The sequence below is a fragment of the Anomaloglossus baeobatrachus genome, chromosome 2 (genome assembly GCF_048569485.1).
Source record: "Anomaloglossus baeobatrachus isolate aAnoBae1 chromosome 2, aAnoBae1.hap1, whole genome shotgun sequence".
Taxonomy (NCBI): domain Eukaryota; kingdom Metazoa; phylum Chordata; class Amphibia; order Anura; family Aromobatidae; genus Anomaloglossus; species Anomaloglossus baeobatrachus.
Window position 1 is genome coordinate 674,997,373 of NC_134354.1, and position 19,012 is coordinate 675,016,384.

At 47.2% G+C, this 19,012-nt stretch overlaps 1 protein-coding gene and 1 long non-coding RNA gene across 2 annotated transcripts in view; one reads left to right on the plus strand and one right to left on the minus strand.

Moving 5' to 3' along the window:
* Positions 1-17,377, minus strand: part of PFKM (phosphofructokinase, muscle) — a 144,985-nt gene extending 127,608 nt beyond the window's left edge. Inside the window, exons 1-2 of the mRNA XM_075337144.1 lie at positions 17,274-17,377; positions 4,608-4,661 (exon numbers count right to left, since the gene is read on the minus strand). The gene's annotated coding sequence lies outside the window, so the exon portion shown is untranslated. The remainder of the gene's footprint in view (positions 1-4,607; positions 4,662-17,273) is intronic.
* Positions 4,351-5,551, plus strand: LOC142292062 (uncharacterized). The gene is made up of 2 exons (XR_012750570.1): positions 4,351-4,419; positions 4,524-5,551. It is a non-coding gene; the product is annotated as an uncharacterized LOC142292062 (long non-coding RNA).
* Positions 17,378-19,012: the final 1,635 nt, after the last annotated feature.

Below are 19,012 nucleotides of genomic sequence, written 5' to 3' on the forward strand. Positions count from 1 at the left end.
ATTTTCTTTGTGGGTGTATTTCACTTGTAATTAGTTGTAATTGGAGGCTGGTGTTACACACAGGAGCAGGGGTATTTTAGAAGCACTACTCCCATCTGCTCATATCATGACTAAGGGTGCGTGACAGCAGAAACTAGCAGAGGCATCATAGGGGATGTGGCGTGTGCTGTAATTTTGTAATTTTAACAATAAAGAAGCCTACAATTAGTAAAGATGGACTTGGATTTTCTTGTCATCCATGGTTACGACCATGGGCAACTAACTAACTGTTACTATATGCGTGGACGCAACCATGTATACCTAAGCTGCATTGACCTGCACATGAGGTAAAGGGTTATTCCCTTCTCCAAGATTCTATCCCACTATGTAGTAAGTGAGGTGTAGTAATAATAATAATAAATAATAATAAATAATAATAATAATAATAATAAAAAATACCTCCAATTAGAAATGTAGTTGTACTGCCCGTTCTGGTGTCCCTGAGCTGTCCTACCCCCTCCCCCGGCTAGGACTCTCACCTTCCCAGCCACCCAGCGGTGACTGCTCTGTCCCCGATCCCTGCTGCTGTCTCTCAGGGCCTGTACACACTGTACAGTCCTCCTGGAAGTGTCCTTAATATGTGTGTGGACATGCCTATTTTCTTAAAGAGCCAGTACGCCCTGACCTGGAAGGGACAGTACAAAAAGTATAGAAAAGCAGGTTGATATACCGCGCCACACCACAGAAGTCAAAAATGTTAAAAGTAAATCCCTTTTTCTTTATTTTCACAGGTCTACGCGTTTCAGGGACATATCCGTCCCCTTCCTCAGGACAATGTACAGAAAATACTAATAAGAATAAGATAGTATTTTCTGTACATTGTCCTGAGGAAGGGGACGGATATGTCCCTGAAACGCGTAGACCTGTGAAAATAAAGAAAAAAAGGGATTTACTTTTAACATTTTTGACTTCTGTGGTGTGGCGCGGTATATCAACCTGCTTTTCTATACTTTTTGTACTGTCTCTTCACCGCGGGACCGCTGCCTCCCACACCATCATATCGTGGTTTACATGCTTTGAAAGGGGTTGTGACTGGCACAACCAAACCAGGTGAGTGTACCTGCCAGTATTCACTTCCACGTGTTTACCGGGTAAGACCCTATTTGCGCCTTATCTTTCCACAGTTATCTCATCTACCTGACCTGGAAGGGCTGAGAGGTATCAGGTATTTAAGGCACTTTCTCGTTAAGGGAGGTGCCTGAGCAACGTTGCTAGTTCTCAGGTCCCTTTGTGTGCCGCTGCTGTTACTGTGCTGTGGCTGATTCATATCTGTGTTTCAGTGCATGACAAATGTGCTGTTGCTGCTGCAACTATCCACACCGGCCACTTGCACGATATCTGCTGCTGCAAGTATCTTCTCTGGCTGTTCCTATGATATCTGCTACTGCTGCCTCAACAATCCATGTCAGGCGTTCATACGATACCAGCTGCTGCACCTACAACTACCCATATATCAGCCGCTGCTAGGATACCGGGTGCTGCTTTTGCTAACAGAGACTATCTGTGTTCATATCTGTGACGCCAGCCTGCCAAGGTACCGTTGATCCCTTGGGGCTGCCCTCTGTCAGCTACCTACCAGCGTGCGTGTCTATCACCATCTCTGGTGGCTTTAGTGAAGACTCAGTAGCCATTCTAGTTTGCTCCTCAAGGCCAGTGATCGATATCTTCAGTCCAGTTTATCCACTAATCCCATGCTCACCATACAGTAGATTTTGTGTTATACTGAGCCTGAAGAAGAGACCTGAGTAGTCTCGAAAGCTTGCTATTATTACCATCTTTTCAGTTAGCCATTAAAAGGTATCCACCACTGAGGACTTCAGTTCTTTTAAACAATTTTTTATCTCTACTGGCTAACACGGTACAAAGATATATTTTACCTGTATCATACAGTAGTATAATTCTTCTGATTCACTATGTCGTTTACCTCATGTGAAGGGCATTGCAGGACCTTAGGTATCTATGATTAGAACCACTAGCACCGGTCACTAAATGCGTGGTCGTAACCATGGATACCTAAAGTTCTCCAATGGCCTGCACTTAGGTAAGTGACATAGTGAATCAACATAACTATACTACATTTCTAATTGCAGGTATTTGCTAATATTATTATACCTACTAATTTTTGGCATAGGATGTTGGAGACGGGAATAACCCTTTAAAAACAGTTGTAAAAATGCATATAGTTTATGTTTCTATGGTTCCTTGAATCAGTGCAAGAAATTCTTTTGCCACCATCTTGGCTGTAGTTACACTATAATATTTGCCCTAACTTCAAGCAGCATAGTCTGTGGTAAATGCAGCATTTGGTTTTCTTACATGATCGCTTAACTCTTGGAAGATATTTGCAGAACTATGTGAGGGGAGCAGAGCTGGGGCACTAGGCCCAGGTGCAGTCAGGTAGAGATGTGGGGGAGGGGAGAAGGATGGGGACTTGAAGTCCTGCCTTTTTCCTCTGTAATTCAGAAAATTACAACACTTACAGCCTTTACTGGCTGTTGTAACTTGATGCATGAAGTAGCTCTATCAAGCAACCTAACAGGAATCTGTCACCACTTTTAACCTATCTAAACTATTAACATGGGCATACAGGTTATAGTATGCTTAAAAAAAGTCCTACCTGTCTGTCTCATATCAGATGCCTTGTGGTGGATAAATCATTTTTTACACTTTAGATAAATGATGTCTTCCAGGCTATGGGTCAGATGCTGCTTGGAAGATAACTCCGCCTTCAGGGTTTATTTTAAATAAAAAGTGCGTTATCAGTGTGATGTGTGATGGCCGCTCTCTGCTCTCACTGCAGAGCTGTGTGTGATTATAACGGACACTTCTGCAGGTTCCTATCAGCTTCATCTTCCATCTCACAAGCAGAAAGTATTGCAATATTGGTGCAATAAAGCAGAGCTCAGTGAGTTGCAAAAAATGTGTCTGCAAGAAGACAAATTTAATTTCTCCTGTTCTGTATCACTTACTTGTCTCACACTGGTAATGCCCCTTTTAATTAAATTCTCTGGAGGCGGAGTTATCTTCCAGGCAGCATCCGCCCCATAGCCTGGAACAGCTCATTTACATAAAGTGATAAAAGATGATTTATCCACAACATGGCATCTGATACAAGACAGACTGGTAGGACTTTTTTCAGCAGTCTATAACCTATATGACCATATTAAAAAGGGAACCTGCCAGGTGCAATATGTACCCAGAACCATGAGCAGTTCTGGGTGCATATTGCTAATCCCTGCCTAACCGTCCATGTACCCTATATCTAGTAGCATAGCTAAAGGGCTCTTTAGAAAATTATTTCTTAAGATCCTTTATGATATGCTAATGAGCGCAGAGAGTAATCACAAGGGCGTTAGTTTCTACACTCATTCCACCTCTTAGCATGTTAGCACACCCACAGGGGCATCCTAACATGCTATTCAATGCCCATGGCCCAGCATCATCAGCGGCAATGACGCGTGTACCTGTGTCTGTTGCACCACCTCAGATGCCGAGCTTCGGCTCAGTGCACAAGGATCAGAAGTCACCGCACTTCCAGTAATGCGCATTAGACCTCTCTGAAGCTGGGATACGTACACCCGGCTTCATAGTGCACAAGACAGTTAGTGCGGGGCATTGTGATCCATGCGCACTGACCCTAAGCTCGGCATCTGAGGCGGTACAACGATGACAGGTATGCACAGGTATTTCACTACTGATGATGACACTGGGCCATGGGCATTAAACAGCATGTTACTATTTGTGGGCGTGCTAAAATGCTAAGAGAGTGGAATGAGAGCAGGAACTAACGCCTTTGGGACGAATCCCTGAGCTCATTAGCATATCATAAAGGATCTGTAGAAATACTTTTCTAGAGGGCTCTTTATCTATGCTAGTGTATACAGCGACCGTTAGGCAGAGATTAGAAATATGCACCCAGAACTGCTCGTGGTTCTGGGTGCATATTGCACCTGACAGGTTCCATTTAATACGTTAGATAGGTCAAATGTGGTGACAGATTCCCTTTAAAGGGAATTTGTCAGCAGATTTTTACTACCTCATCTGAGAGCATAATGATGTAGGCGAGGAGATTCTGAATTCTACAGTGCACCATTTAGACTACTGGCTGAAGCCATTCTGACACAATCTGTATTTTTAGGTTTAGTCATGTAGCTGAGCCCAAAGAGCTGTCCGCCCACACCAAGCTCTCTATATTGTACATTGAGAGTGAGGTGTCAATCACAGGAGGGGGCGTGCCGGACTGCCCAGCACTGCCAGCTAGATAAGAGAGGCATAGTTGATTTTTGTTTTATTTTTTTTTTAACCCGTACAACATGCTGACTTGAGCTTACACAGCAAAAACCTGCTGACAGATTCCCTTTAAGCAAGAAGCAGACCCTGGTAAGTATGTATATGTATGCAATGTGCAGAAATTATCATTGCTGATAAAAGTCCTGGACTTGACATTACTGTTGCCTCTAATTTTTACTCATTTCTACGTACAGTAACAAATAGCATCTTTTCAAGCTACGGGTATAAAACTGAAAATGATCAAATAATCATTAATAGAAAAAACACATTGGTCTTACCAGTTCCAGTCTCACTGGGGTTTTCGGTGGAGAAGACCTCGTCCTCCAGGTTATCTGATAATAGAAGCAGAGATGTTCACAGTCTGGGGATGTTCTCCTACAGATCGTCTTATGTTACCATTCTACTTCTGACTACACTGGAAGATAGGAACTCTACACAAGAAATAACAGCAAAAGATCTTAACTACAATCAATGTTTAAGAAGGTTCATGGCTGACAGCGAGACAAAGCAAGCAGCGCTCAGTAATCTGGTCAGGTACAGAAGAGGAAGCAGCCAGACAAAAAGGCAATGATTCACATCAGCAACTCATACTAATTACAACTAAAAATACCGAAAGTGCCAAATTCTAGGTTTTACACCGACATGTCCCTCTGAATTAACCCTATGCATTTGTTTTATGATTAAAATGAGAAGTGCTTTTGTAAATCCTGGGACCCCTTGATTCTGAGAATGAAGGGGCTGCAGCTTTAGTTTAGTCCTGGTTTAGATCTTCAGCCGTTCTCCTGCAGAACAGGCCTCCGGTTGTGTATGGAGCCCAAGCGCGGCCCTATTCATTAGACTAGGACGGGGCTCCCTTCGTTCCCAGGGTCAGTCAAGAAACTAACAGTGAGAGGTACAGGAGGGGCAACATATAATGGTTTTACAAAACATAATACAGCTTCATGCTCGAGCCATTAACATGGATTAATCAATTAATTTTAAGATACAAATGACATGTTATTAAATATATCTCTTAGACCTGATGAGATTGGTGTACTTACTTTGTGAAGATATGTCAGAAAGCTGTATAATTTTGAATACGTTTACTCTAGCTAGATTTATCAAATGCTCATTTTAATATCAGACTTGAAAACTTTCACAACCATTTCAGAAAAAATAAATAAAATGTACTTTGATCCAGTTACTCAATAAACGATCCTTGAGGCAGATCCAGCCCACAAAAGAGTTAGCTCTCCTGTCCCTCGGGAATGTTTCTGCTTCAGGGTTTAGGATAGGTTTATTAAGACATTTTTTTAACAGCTGCCAGAAACCTAATTCCAAGATATTGGAAGCAAACTAGAATCTCATCATGGGATGAATTCATAGCAGAGTGCAACGAGATCCTCAGGATGGAGACCTTGATAGGTCAGACACTCGGCAACAAGGACAAAGTTGATGCTACGTGGGCCCTGTGGATCATGTTCAGGGACTCACCGGATATGGGTCTATGGATTCACGGGAGGCAGGTATGTAGGTAATTTTCCATTCTCTTATTTCTGTACCTGGAAGGTTAGCCTTGAAAATGTGGTTTTGATGTAGGAGGGCGCGTCCATTCGGGTGGGAACCCTTTGTGCCCTTCCCCTTTCACCTTACTTTCCCACGTTTCTGTTGTCTTTACTGTCTCTAAATTCTTTTTCCACCTCCTCTTCTTTCTCTCTTTATTTTTCAACTTGTTCTTCCTATTTCACACACATACGAATTGTACTTGTTATTTTTGGTCACCAGTGGCGCAGGTGTAGTCAAGGAACTGTGATGTTTTTAGCAGCTAGCTTGGGATATATACCCTCAGCCTGCGCGCTGTGCAATAGTTTGATTATCTTCTTCTATTCTAATAAACTTTGATTTGAACAAAATGTACTTTGAATGTTATGAAATACAACATTGGCCTCAAAGCTCAAATGCTGTACAATTGGAATTTCAGTATAGGCGAGGCATATATTACTAGCAAGTGAAGAGACAGTTATGTGGCGCCCTGGCCTAGCCAGGTTGTCACAGATAACATACACACACCCCCACCCCCATTAGACAGGGACACCAGCCAAACAAAAACCCTTGTTGCCTCCCTCCAGTGTCTGATGTTCACACCAGGTGGGGCGGAGCCAAGCGGTTGGCCTCACCCACCAAGGAGTTCACAGGCCTGGAGGCGGGAAAAGTGACAGTTCAGTGTTGAGCAGTGAAGAGTGAGGAGTAAACACTTGGGTGTCTGGGTTTGTGGCCCAGGCACCGACAGCAAGGTTGGCAGACGGTGGTGGCTGTCTGCAGGAGTGGTGAAGCAACGCGGAACCGTAGGACCGGGGTCGGGCGTTGGCCCGCCGGTACCGACCGGGGAGCGTAGTGAACCTAGCACACACAGGCAGAGCCATCGGACCCCGACTAGGCTTGGAGCCGCCATCAATAGTCAGATCCGAATGTGACTGGAACCCCAGGGGTTTTACAACATCAAAAGTCCCGATTGAAGGCAACAGCCCACACCGTGAGGGTATACAGCTACTGCCTAAGGCTAGAGACCCAAGGGCCAGCGCCTGCAGGCAAACGGGCTCCTCCGGTACCCATACACCGGGGAGCGGACTACCATTGGGAATCCATAGTAGTCAGAAGGAGAACATCAAGGTGCAGGAAAAGACAGCCACCATCACCTGTCCGGGGAGAAACACAGCAGCCGGCTGCGGGACCCGTCCATCCAGCCGTTTGGTTTACCGAGGACTTTGTACCTTTCTTGCTGAGTGAGTACACCCGTGCCATCCGGCACCGCGCCGTGCTGTCCCTGCAACCCTGCACCTCACCAACCCTGCCTCCCCGTCACATCATTGGGCCCCGGGACCACCGACCCCTACCCACGGAGGGGGAAAACAACATCCCAGCTGCTCCCTACCATCGCTCCCGGGATCCCCGTCACCAGCAGCGGTGGTGCCCATCTTCACCACGACCCGTGGGTGGCGTCACGGACTAAATTCCCCAAACTAACCACCCCTTTCACTCACGGGCGAGGAGCGCCGCTCGAGTCCCCAGATCCGGCCCACCGCTCGAGCCACCGAGCAGCAGCAGCAGCCGCAGCAGCGCCGGACCCGAGCGTTAGCGAGAGCGCAGCAGCGACTGCGTCCTCCCCGCCCGCGACAGTTACACTCTGAAATGCTATGATAGGTTAACAAGGAATATAGGAATATGAACATGCATTACTGCTAAGAAAATACATATAAAAATTGAGATACTTCGCATATAAAAAAAACCCCTTCCGATTGAGCACTCCTTCTCAACAGTCTTAGGCGATTTTAATTCCTTATTAGCAGGTTCCTAGCATAAATTTTAGGTTTTATTTACCCAAATAGAGGCATTAGAGTAGGCAGGGACCCATCATTAGAGATATGCCTTGACGTTGGCTGTTGGGCTCACATACTGGCCTTTTTTTTATGTACTACTTTTTTAGCAGTAATGCATGTTCATACTTCTATATTCATTGCTAACATAACATGTCTTAGCATTTCAGAGTGCAACTGTCTCTATTTGTTAGAAAACTTTTCATGTTAAGTATGCACCTTTTCATAATTGAGTGTTAAGAAGTGCCATCAGTCTTTTTACTTATATTAGTAGGAAAGGTGGGAATTGGTGGCCAAACCGATGCAAAGGCCGTTTATCGACTTTCATACTTAAAGGGAACCTGTCACCTGATTCATGCTGTTCAAACCGCGGGCAGCATGAGTTGATCCTGGCTGAAGGATTGCAGCCAAGTAATTTTCTCTATGAGACACTCCGGAGTTACAAAAAAAAAATATACTTGAAATAACTGGCAGTGGACCATAGCCAGAGATCAGATTAGTTTGGATCCTTTACTGGCCGGCAGGTGATTAACAGGTCCCTTCCATAGTGAGATACCTGTCAATAACCTCAAGCAGTGCTGGGAAAAAGTCAGTCAGAAGCAGAGGCAATCTAGTCTGCTCTACAGCTGTGGTCAGCTGCCGGATACTTAAAGGATATTTTCTCAGAAACGCCGGAGAGTCTCATACCAAAAATTACTTGGCTGAAATTGTTCAGTCAAGATCTACTTCATGCTGCCCACAGTTCAGCAGCATGAATCAGGTGACCGGTTCCCTTTATTTATGAGAGGCGATAAATGGCTGTTGCATCGCTTTGGGTGCCAGCTCCCTCCCTTCCTAGTAATATTTGTCTCAACTATGCCTGCTAAATAAGCACTAATAAAGAAGATGACAACTAATTGGTGACGGTGTCACGGGTGTGTCATGGGTGACAGACAGTAATATGATATCCGGCAATAGAAGGTCACAGCGGATGTAATTGGTATCCTATGTATCTCCTCTGCTTTATTTTCATCCCTTTCCCTTTAGAACCCTGCAGAGCTCCTCACCCTTTCAGATGCTGTTCATCAGCACTTCCTTCCTTGGGGTCTATATATACCTTCATTTTCCCATACTCAGTGCTGGTGATAAGTCCTTTAGGCTACTTTCACACATCAGTTTTTTGGCATCAGGCACAATCCGGCGTGTGCCTGATGCAACGGATCCGGGGAAGAATATGCAAAAGCAGATCCGTTGGATCCAGTTTTTTGATGGATCCAAAATACCGGATCCATCAAAAAACGGATCCGGCGCATCCGTTTTTGCATCCGTTTTGTCCATTTTTTGCCGGATCCATTTTTTTTACATCAAATTGGACATACACAGTTTAAAAAAACGGATCCGGCGGCCGGATAGGCTTCTATTGTAAATCACGCCGTATCGCACCGGATCCGGCGCGATGCACTTTTTTGTCAGAGACAAAAAACATTACAAGAGCCGTTACATCCGGCCGCCGCATTAGCTAATTACGCCGAATCCAGCAAAAGCCGGATACAACGCAATGCCATCCAGCACAATCCGGCACTAATACAAATCAATGTGGATAAAACGGATCCGGTGCCGGATCCGTTTTATCCATTTTTTTCCGGATTGTGCCTGATGGAAAACTGATGTGTGAAAGTAGCCTAACCCTTAACAACTCATCAAGGGAACCTGTCAGGTGCAATATACACCCAGAACCACGAGCAGTTCTGGGTGCATATTAGTAATCCCTGCCTAGCGGTTCCTGTATACACTAGCATAAATAAACAAATCTTTAGAAAAACTATTTCTAAAGATCGTTTATCATATGCTAATGAGGCTAGGGACTAGTCGCAAGGGCGTGAGTTCCCTTGGCTAGTCAGCCCCCTTAGCATGTTAGTACGCCCCTGTGGGCGTATTAACAAGCTAATGAATGCTCAGCAATGCCGCACTTTCGTCAGTTTTGATGGCGGATGGTGATGGGTGAGGATGGAAGCTGGGAAGCTTACACCCAGAATAAATTTAGTATGCGTGATCAGAAGTCCAGGGGACTCCGGATCATGGGCAGTGCGCATCCATCCACTGCCGGCCGCCATGACGAGTGAGTTATGTCCAGCGAAGCTGCGCATTCATTAGCATGTTAGTATGCGCACAGGGGGCGTGCGAACATGCTATGTGGGCTGGCTAGCCAAGGGAACTCACACCCTTGTGACTAGTCGTGGGTCTTATTAAAACATAAGAAACGATTAGAAATACTTTTTCTAAAAATCTGTTTATTTATGAAAGTGTATACAGGAACCGCTAGGCAGGATTCTCTAATATACACCCCGAACTGCTCGTGGTACTGGATACATATTGCACCTGACAGGTTCCCTTTCAGTGCCAGCAGTCGGCTTCTTCTGGAGTTAGACTGCTTTCACACTACATTTTTTTAACATGCGTTGTGAACGTTTTTTTAACGCAAAAACGGATCCAGTGCAAATTTCATTTCATTGCATTTGCAATGGACTCGCGTCAACATGCGTTCACCTGCATTGGCGTGCGTTATAGTAAGGATCCAGCGACTTGCAGTTTAACTTTTTTCAAAAACGCCACTTGTAGCATTTTTGAGCTGCGTCCAAATACTGCAAATTGCTGGATCCTGACTAAACAGCACGCAAACGCATGTGAACGCTAGCATGCTGATAGACAGGATCCTGCTTGCTCTACTGAGCATGCCCAGAAACCAGCCTCGCGTGATTAGTTTCTCTCTCTCTCTCTCTCTCTCTCTCTCTCTCTCTTCCCTCCACCCCCACCCCCCCCCCCGCCTGAGAGCGGAGGACGCTCGTAACCAAGGTAAATATCGGGTAACTGCGGGCTTAGTTACCCGAGGTTTACCTTGGTTACGTGTGCAGGGAGCAGGCAGCCCTGCTCCTAGCAGCTGCAGACGCTCGTAGCCAAGGTAAATATCGGGTATTCAAGCAAGTTACCCTTACCCGATGTTTACCTTGGTTACGAGCCTCCGCAGCTGTCAGATGTCGGCTCCCAGTCTTTCACGTTCAGTTCCCCTCACTCCCGATCACATGACTCCAATGCCCGCCCATAAACTTAAAGTTTATGCATGCATTTTTCTTTGCAAAAACAGGATCCGCTTTTGCAGCAAAAAAAAAAAAAACGTTCATGACGCATGCTAAAAAAAGTAGTGTGAAAGCAGCCTTACCTGGTTGTTATTTGCAGTTCCTCTTCATGAGGCATCTAGAGATAAGTAGTCGTTTCCTTCTCTTGATTGCTATCCCTGTATGGCCTTTAGCACTCAGTGGGGTTGACAAAGATCTCATCCCATCCGCTCCCTACCTAGGGCCCAGATACAGGGTCAGTCTAGGGTCAGGTACCCTGCTCAGCGCATAGGTGCGGAACCTATCTAGGGTGGTGAGGGAACTCAGGGCCCAGCGGTAGGTTTGGTCAGGGGACACTATCTCCCCCTTCCCTACACACAGGGTTTCCCTCCCCTTTTGCCGTATGCTGGGTACTTCCCTGTACCGAGCGTGACAGAGGGCAGCTGTTCTTTTTCTTCTTTGAAAGATTTGGGGAATGTGCTACATAATAACGGAGCACCATTTTGTTGTATGTAAGGCTACTTTCACACTTGCTTTGAACGGTATCCGTTGCATTGCGTTGTGTGACGGATGCAACGAATGTGTTGCATATAGTGGCACAACGGATGCAACGGATGCTGCAAAACAACGCAATCCGTTTTGTTTTTTTTTACAGTTTTACTGTCGGCAGACTATTGTGAACGATCAGCTGATCGCTAACAGTAGTCGGCCGCCGGGTGATCAGCCGATCACTCACAGTAGCCGGCTGCCGGGTGATCAGCTGATCATTCGGTCGCCGACAATGTGTGCGGGGGGCGGAGTGCGAAGTGGGTGGAGCCGAGCGGGGCCATGGCTGAGGACGTCAGTGCCGCGGGGACTGCATCGCTGGGGGACAGGTGAGTGAGTGTGTGTGTGTATACATACGGAATGCAGGAGGGGGCGGAGCCGAGCGGGGAAGTGTCGGGCTCCCGGCACACGTAACCAGGGTTCCTTGGTTACCCGATGTGTACCCTGGTTACGGGTGCAGGGAGCCAGAGAGAGCATGCGCAGTGAAATCCAAAGAATTCCGCTGCTCAAAAAAACGTTACATGCTGCGTTCCTTCCGCCCGACGCAGCGTCAAAATAACGACGCTGCGTCGTCCGGCGGATGTAACACTGACACTTGCGTTACAGTGCGTCATCCATACAAGTCTATGGAGAATAGCGCAGTGCGTTAACGGACTGAGCTATTCGCCATAGTGACGGACTCTGCTGAACGCAAGTGTGAAAGTACCCTTAGATGACCAGACCCGGAGGGAGACTTGAAAAACCTGGTCATTGGGTATGATGCAGCGCTGCCGATGAATTGAAACTTTCTCTGTTTCTTATTAATAAGTGGCATAAATCCATGTCACTGTGGTATAATGGAATAAGAGTAATAGTATGTGCACTCGACATCTTTTAAATGTGCACATAGCCACCAAGTTTTTTACAAGGGAAACGCTTCAGAAATGGCTGTCATTTTCATTCATAAAGTGTGGGGGGTTTTACATCTTTCAGGTGGTTTTCGGACTAGATTTTGTGTCGTCACAGGTTACGAAGCAAACCTACATTATAAAGAGGTTGTGTGCACATCCCCGGGCACAAGATCTAGGCACATTTTGCTTGTATAAGACCCCAGTTTATAAGGTCACACTAGTACTTCATTGAATGCAGAATATATTACTGTAAGTAGTGCACATGCATAAGGCCAACACTGTGCAGCAGCTTGGCAGCACAGTTATTGCGCATGCACACTTGATGCAGAGAAAAAAAATGCTCGAAATATTTGATTTCTCTTCACACTTATAAAACCAAGTACAGTTCTAGGACAAATGTCTGACGATAACTAAATATACAGCCCAGCAAGTAAGAAATTTGAATGGATATTAAATAGAGATGAGCGAGAACTACCATGCTGAGTACTCATAGCTAGTGAGGAGCGAGCACTACCATGCTCAGTACTCATAGCTAGTGAGGAGCGAGCACTACCATGCTCAGTACTCATAGCTAGTGAGGACCGAGCACTGCCATGCTCGGTACTCGTAACTAGTGAGGAGCGAGCACTACCATGCTCGGTACTCGTAACTAGTGAGGAGCGAGCACTGCCATGCTCGGTACTCGTAACTAGTGAGGAGCGAGCACTGCCATGCTCGGTACTCGTAACTAGTGAGGAGCGAGCACTGCCATGCTCGGTACTCGTAACTAGTGAGGAGCGAGCACTGCCATGCTTGGTACTCGTAACTAGCGAGGAGCGAGCACTACCATGCTCGGTACTCGTAAGTAGTGAGAAGCGAGCACTACCATTCTCGGTACTCGTAACTAGTGAGGAGTAAGCACTACCATGCCTTGGTGCTCGGTACTCGTAACTAGTGAGGAGTGAGCACTGCCATGCTCGGTACTCGTAACTAGTGAGGAGTGAGCACTGCCATGCTTGGTACTCGTAACTAGTGAGGAGTAAGCACTACCATGCCTTGGTGCTCGGTACTCGTAACTAGTGAGGAGCGAGCACTACCATGCTCGGTACTCGTAACTAGTGAGGAGCGAGCACTACCATGCTCGGTACTCGTAACTAGTGAGGAGCGAGCACTGCCATGCTCGGTACTCGTAACTAGTGAGGAGCGAGCACTACCATGCTCGGTACTCGTAACTAGTGAGGAGTGAGCACTGCCATGCTTGGTACTCGTAACTAGTGAGGAGCGAGCACTGCCATGCTTGGTACTCGTAACTAGTGAGGAGTAAGCACTACCATGCCTTGGTGCTCGGTACTCGTAAGTAGTGAGGAGCGAGCACTACCATGCTCGGTACTCGTAACTAGTGAGGAGTGAGCACTGCCATGCTCGGTACTCGTAACTAGTGAGGAGTGAGCACTGCCATGCTTGGTACTCGTAACTAGTGAGGAGTGAGCACTGCCATGCTTGGTACTCGTAACTAGTGAGGAGCGAGCACTACCATGCTCGGTACTCGTAAGTAGTGAGGAGCGAGCACTACCATGCTCGGTACTCGTAACTAGTGAGGAGCGAGCACTGCCATGCTCGGTACTCGTAACTAGTGAGGAGCGAGCACTACCATGCTCGGTACTCGTAACTAGTGAGGAGTGAGCACTGCCATGCTTGGTACTCGTAACTAGTGAGGAGCGAGCACTGCCATGCTTGGTACTCGTAACTAGTGAGGAGTAAGCACTACCATGCCTTGGTGCTCGGTACTCGTAAGTAGTGAGGAGCGAGCACTGCCATGCTCGGTACTCGTAACTAGTGAGGAGTGAGCACTGCCATGCTTGGTACTCGTAACTAGTGAGGAGTAAGCACTACCATGCCTTGGTGCTCGGTACTCGTAAGTAGTGAGGAGCGTGCACTACCATGCTCGGTACTCGTAACTAGTGAGGAGTGAGCACTGCCATGCTCGGTACTCGTAACTAGTGAGGAGCGAGCACTGCCATGCTTGGTACTCGTAACTAGTGAGGAGTAAGCACTACCATGCCTTGGTGCTCGGTACTCGTAAGTAGTGAGGAGCGAGCACTACCATGCTCGGTACTCGTAACTAGTGAGGAGTGAGCACTGCCATGCTCGGTACTCGTAACTAGTGAGGAGTGAGCACTACCATGCTCGGTACTCGTAACTAGTGAGGAGTGAGCACTGCCATGCTCGGTACTCGTAACTAGTGAGGAGTGAGCACTGCCATGCTCGGTACTCGTAACTAGTGAGGAGTGAGCACTGCCATGCTTGGTACTCGTAACTAGTGAGGAGTAAGCACTACCATGCCTTGGTGCTCGGTACTCGTAACTAGTGAGGAGCGAGCACTACCATGCTCGGTACTCGTAACTAGTGAGGAGTGAGCACTGCCATGCTCGGTACTCGTAACTAGTGAGGAGTGAGCACTGCCATGCTCGGTACTCGTAACTAGTGAGGAGTGAGCACTGCCATGCTTGGTACTCGTAACTAGTGAGGAGTAAGCACTACCATGCCTTGGTGCTCGGTACTCGTAACTAGTGAGGAGCGAGCACTACCATGCTCGGTACTCGTAACTAGTGAGGAGTGAGCACTGCCATGCTTGGTACTCGTAACTAGTGAGGAGTAAGCACTACCATGCTCGGTACTCGTAACTAGTGAGGAGTGAGCACTGCCATGCTTGGTACTCGTAACTAGTGAGGAGTGAGCACTGCCATGCTTGGTACTCGTAACTAGTGAGGAGTGAGCACTGCCATGCTTGGTACTCGTAACTAGTGAGGAGCGAGCACTGCCATGCTTGGTACTCGTAACTAGTGAGGAGCGAGCACTGCCATGCTTGGTACTCGTAACTAGTGAGGAGTAAGCACTACCATGCCTTGGTGCTCGGTACTCGTAAGTAGTGAGGAGCGAGCACTACCATGCTCGGTACTCGTAACTAGTGAGGAGTGAGCACTGCCATGCTCGGTACTCGTAACTAGTGAGGAGTGAGCACTGCCATGCTTGGTACTCGTAACTAGTGAGGAGTGAGCACTGCCATGCTTGGTACTCGTAACTAGTGAGGAGCGAGCACTACCATGCTCGGTACTCGTAAGTAGTGAGGAGCGAGCACTACCATGCTCGGTACTCGTAACTAGTGAGGAGCGAGCACTGCCATGCTCGGTACTCGTAACTAGTGAGGAGCGAGCACTACCATGCTCGGTACTCGTAACTAGTGAGGAGTGAGCACTGCCATGCTTGGTACTCGTAACTAGTGAGGAGCGAGCACTGCCATGCTTGGTACTCGTAACTAGTGAGGAGTAAGCACTACCATGCCTTGGTGCTCGGTACTCGTAAGTAGTGAGGAGCGAGCACTGCCATGCTCGGTACTCGTAACTAGTGAGGAGTGAGCACTGCCATGCTTGGTACTCGTAACTAGTGAGGAGTAAGCACTACCATGCCTTGGTGCTCGGTACTCGTAAGTAGTGAGGAGCGTGCACTACCATGCTCGATACTCGTAACTAGTGAGGAGTGAGCACTGCCATGCTCGGTACTCGTAACTAGTGAGGAGCGAGCACTGCCATGCTTGGTACTCGTAACTAGTGAGGAGTAAGCACTACCATGCCTTGGTGCTCGGTACTCGTAAGTAGTGAGGAGCGAGCACTACCATGCTCGGTACTCGTAACTAGTGAGGAGTGAGCACTGCCATGCTCGGTACTCGTAACTAGTGAGGAGTGAGCACTACCATGCTCGGTACTCGTAACTAGTGAGGAGTGAGCACTGCCATGCTCGGTACTCGTAACTAGTGAGGAGTGAGCACTGCCATGCTCGGTACTCGTAACTAGTGAGGAGTGAGCACTGCCATGCTTGGTACTCGTAACTAGTGAGGAGTAAGCACTACCATGCCTTGGTGCTCGGTACTCGTAACTAGTGAGGAGCGAGCACTACCATGCTCGGTACTCGTAACTAGTGAGGAGTGAGCACTGCCATGCTCGGTACTCGTAACTAGTGAGGAGTGAGCACTGCCATGCTTGGTACTCGTAACTAGTGAGGAGTAAGCACTACCATGCCTTGGTGCTCGGTACTCGTAACTAGTGAGGAGTGAGCACTGCCATGCTTGGTACTCGTAACTAGTGAGGAGTAAGCACTACCATGCTCGGTACTCGTAACTAGTGAGGAGTGAGCACTGCCATGCTTGGTACTCGTAACTAGTGAGGAGTGAGCACTGCCATGCTTGGTACTCGTAACTAGTGAGGAGTGAGCACTGCCATGCTCGGTACTCGTAACTAGTGAGGAGTGAGCACTGCCATGCTTGGTACTCGTAACTAGTGAGGAGTAAGCACTACCATGCCTTGGTGCTCGGTACTCGTAACTAGTGAGGAGCGAGCACTACCATGCTCGGTACTCGTAACTAGTGAGGAGTGAGCACTGCCATGCTTGGTACTCGTAACTAGTGAGGAGTAAGCACTACCATGCTCGGTACTCGTAACTAGTGAGGAGTGAGCACTGCCATGCTTGGTACTCGTAACTAGTGAGGAGTAAGCACTACCATGCCTTGGTGCTCGGTACTCGTAAGTAGTGAGGAGCGAGCACTACCATGCTCGGTACTCGTAAGTAGTGAGGAGCGAGCACTACCATGCTCGGTACTTGTAACTAGTGAGGAGCGAGCACTACCATGCTCGGTTCTCGTAGCTAGTGAGGAGCGAGCACTACCATGCTCGGTACTTGTAACTAGTGAGGAGCGAGCACTACCATGCTTGGTTCTCGTAGCTAGTGATCTTCCAGAAAAATACTTGAGCTCCCCATTGACTTCCATTATACTCTAGTGCTCAAGTCACACCCACCTGAGCATCCAACTGTTTGTTATGAGTACAGAGCACACGAGCATGGTAGTGCTCACTCATCACTACTATTACACAAACTATTTTCTTATACTGTATTCATTCCCCAAAAAAATGCAAAATAAAAAAATAAATATATAATGTAGTAAGTGTAATGTGTCATTTACATACATGCAACCACATTATCAAATGACATGGATATTACACACAGATTAATTACACTCAGAATCTACTAACCAGTAAAATGCTTCTTTCTTTTGGTGAGCTGGAAAAAGGTGAAGAAGAGGTAGATGCCTAGTGAGACCGTCACCGAAATAAAGAGTTTGATTATAACCCTATCCAGCTCAATGGCAGCACACATAGCCCGTGGCCGCAGTCATTGGCTCATTGATATTTATAGCAGAAGGCAGCAGCTGCGGAAAAGCCCCTCCTACTGGTGAGACGCGGCATACCTGTAATATTGGGGACAGCTGAAATAACCCCCGCACAAGATGAAGCACAGCAGCCATCAAAGTGATACAGCACTTTTCATTAATATTGGAAAGCAACATTTTAATCATTATATCTATACATCTATAATATTACAATGTGATACGGCCTCTCATTATAACTCAGAATGTATGATTTCAGGAATATACAAGATTAAGTTCAAATCTGTCACCAGTTTTTTGCTACCCATCTAATGCCTGCTTTACACGCTTCAATAAATCTTTCAATCCGTCGTCGGGGTCAAGTTGTAAGTGACGCACATCCTGCATCGTTCGTGACGTATTTGCGTGTGACACCTACGTGTGATCAAGATTGAACGAAAATACGGTGATCGCATACACGTCGTTTATTCCTCATACATTGGACGTTTTGTTGTATGAACCTAGTGAATTGTAACGTGTGACATCCCTCATACGATTTTGCTATCTGATGCTATGTGCGCAGGTGTGCGCTCTGCACCGCAGCTTAAAAAAGGTCTGCTTCAGAGCGCAGCTGAAAAGCTGCGTTCTGAAGCGCCTCACAATGTCTGTCATGCACTAATCTCTGTCAGTCCGTCACTATCTCTGTCCCTCACTCTCTGTCCATGTCAGTCTATCCCTCTTACCCCCTCTCTCATATACTCACCGATCCCCGGCTCTGCACGGCGTTCACACTGCTCCAGCGGCTTTTACTGTTTTGAAAAAGCCGGCCGCCCATTAAACAATCTCGTATTCCCTGCTTTCCCCGCCCACCGGCGCCTATGATTGGTTACAGTGAGACACGCCCCCACGCTGAGTGACAGGTGTCACACTGCACCCAATCACAGCAGCCGGTGGGCATGTCTATACTGTGCAGTAAAATAAATAATTAAATAATTAAAAAAAACGGCGTGCGGTCCCCCCCAATTTTAAAACCAGCCAGATAAAGCCATACGGCTGAAGGCTGGTATTCTCATGATGGGGAGCTCCACGTTATGGGGAGCCCCCCAGCCTAACAATATCAGCCAACAGCCGCCCAGAATTGCCGCATACATTAGATGCGACAGTTCTGGGGCTGTACCCGGCTCTTCCCGATTTGCCCTGGTGCGTTGGCAAATCGGGGTAATAAGGAGTTATTGGCAGCCCATAGCTGCCACTAAATCCTAGATTAATCATGTCAGGCGTCTATGGGACACCCTCCATGATTAATCTGTAAATTACCGTAAATAAACACACACAACTGAAAAAATCCTTTATTAGAAATAAAAAACACAAACATATACCCTGGTTAACCACTTTAATCAGCCCCAAAAAGCCCTCCATGTCCGGTGTCATCCAGGATGCTCCAGCGTCGCTTCCAGCGCTGCTGCATGGAGGTGACCAGAGCTGCAGCACACACAGCCGCACCGGTCACCTCCACGCAGCTAATGAAGACAGCGGCGCGATCAGCTGAGCTGTCACTGAGGTTACCCGCTGTCACTGGATCCAGCAGTGGATGCAGCGGTGGCCGCGGGTAACCTCAGTGACAGC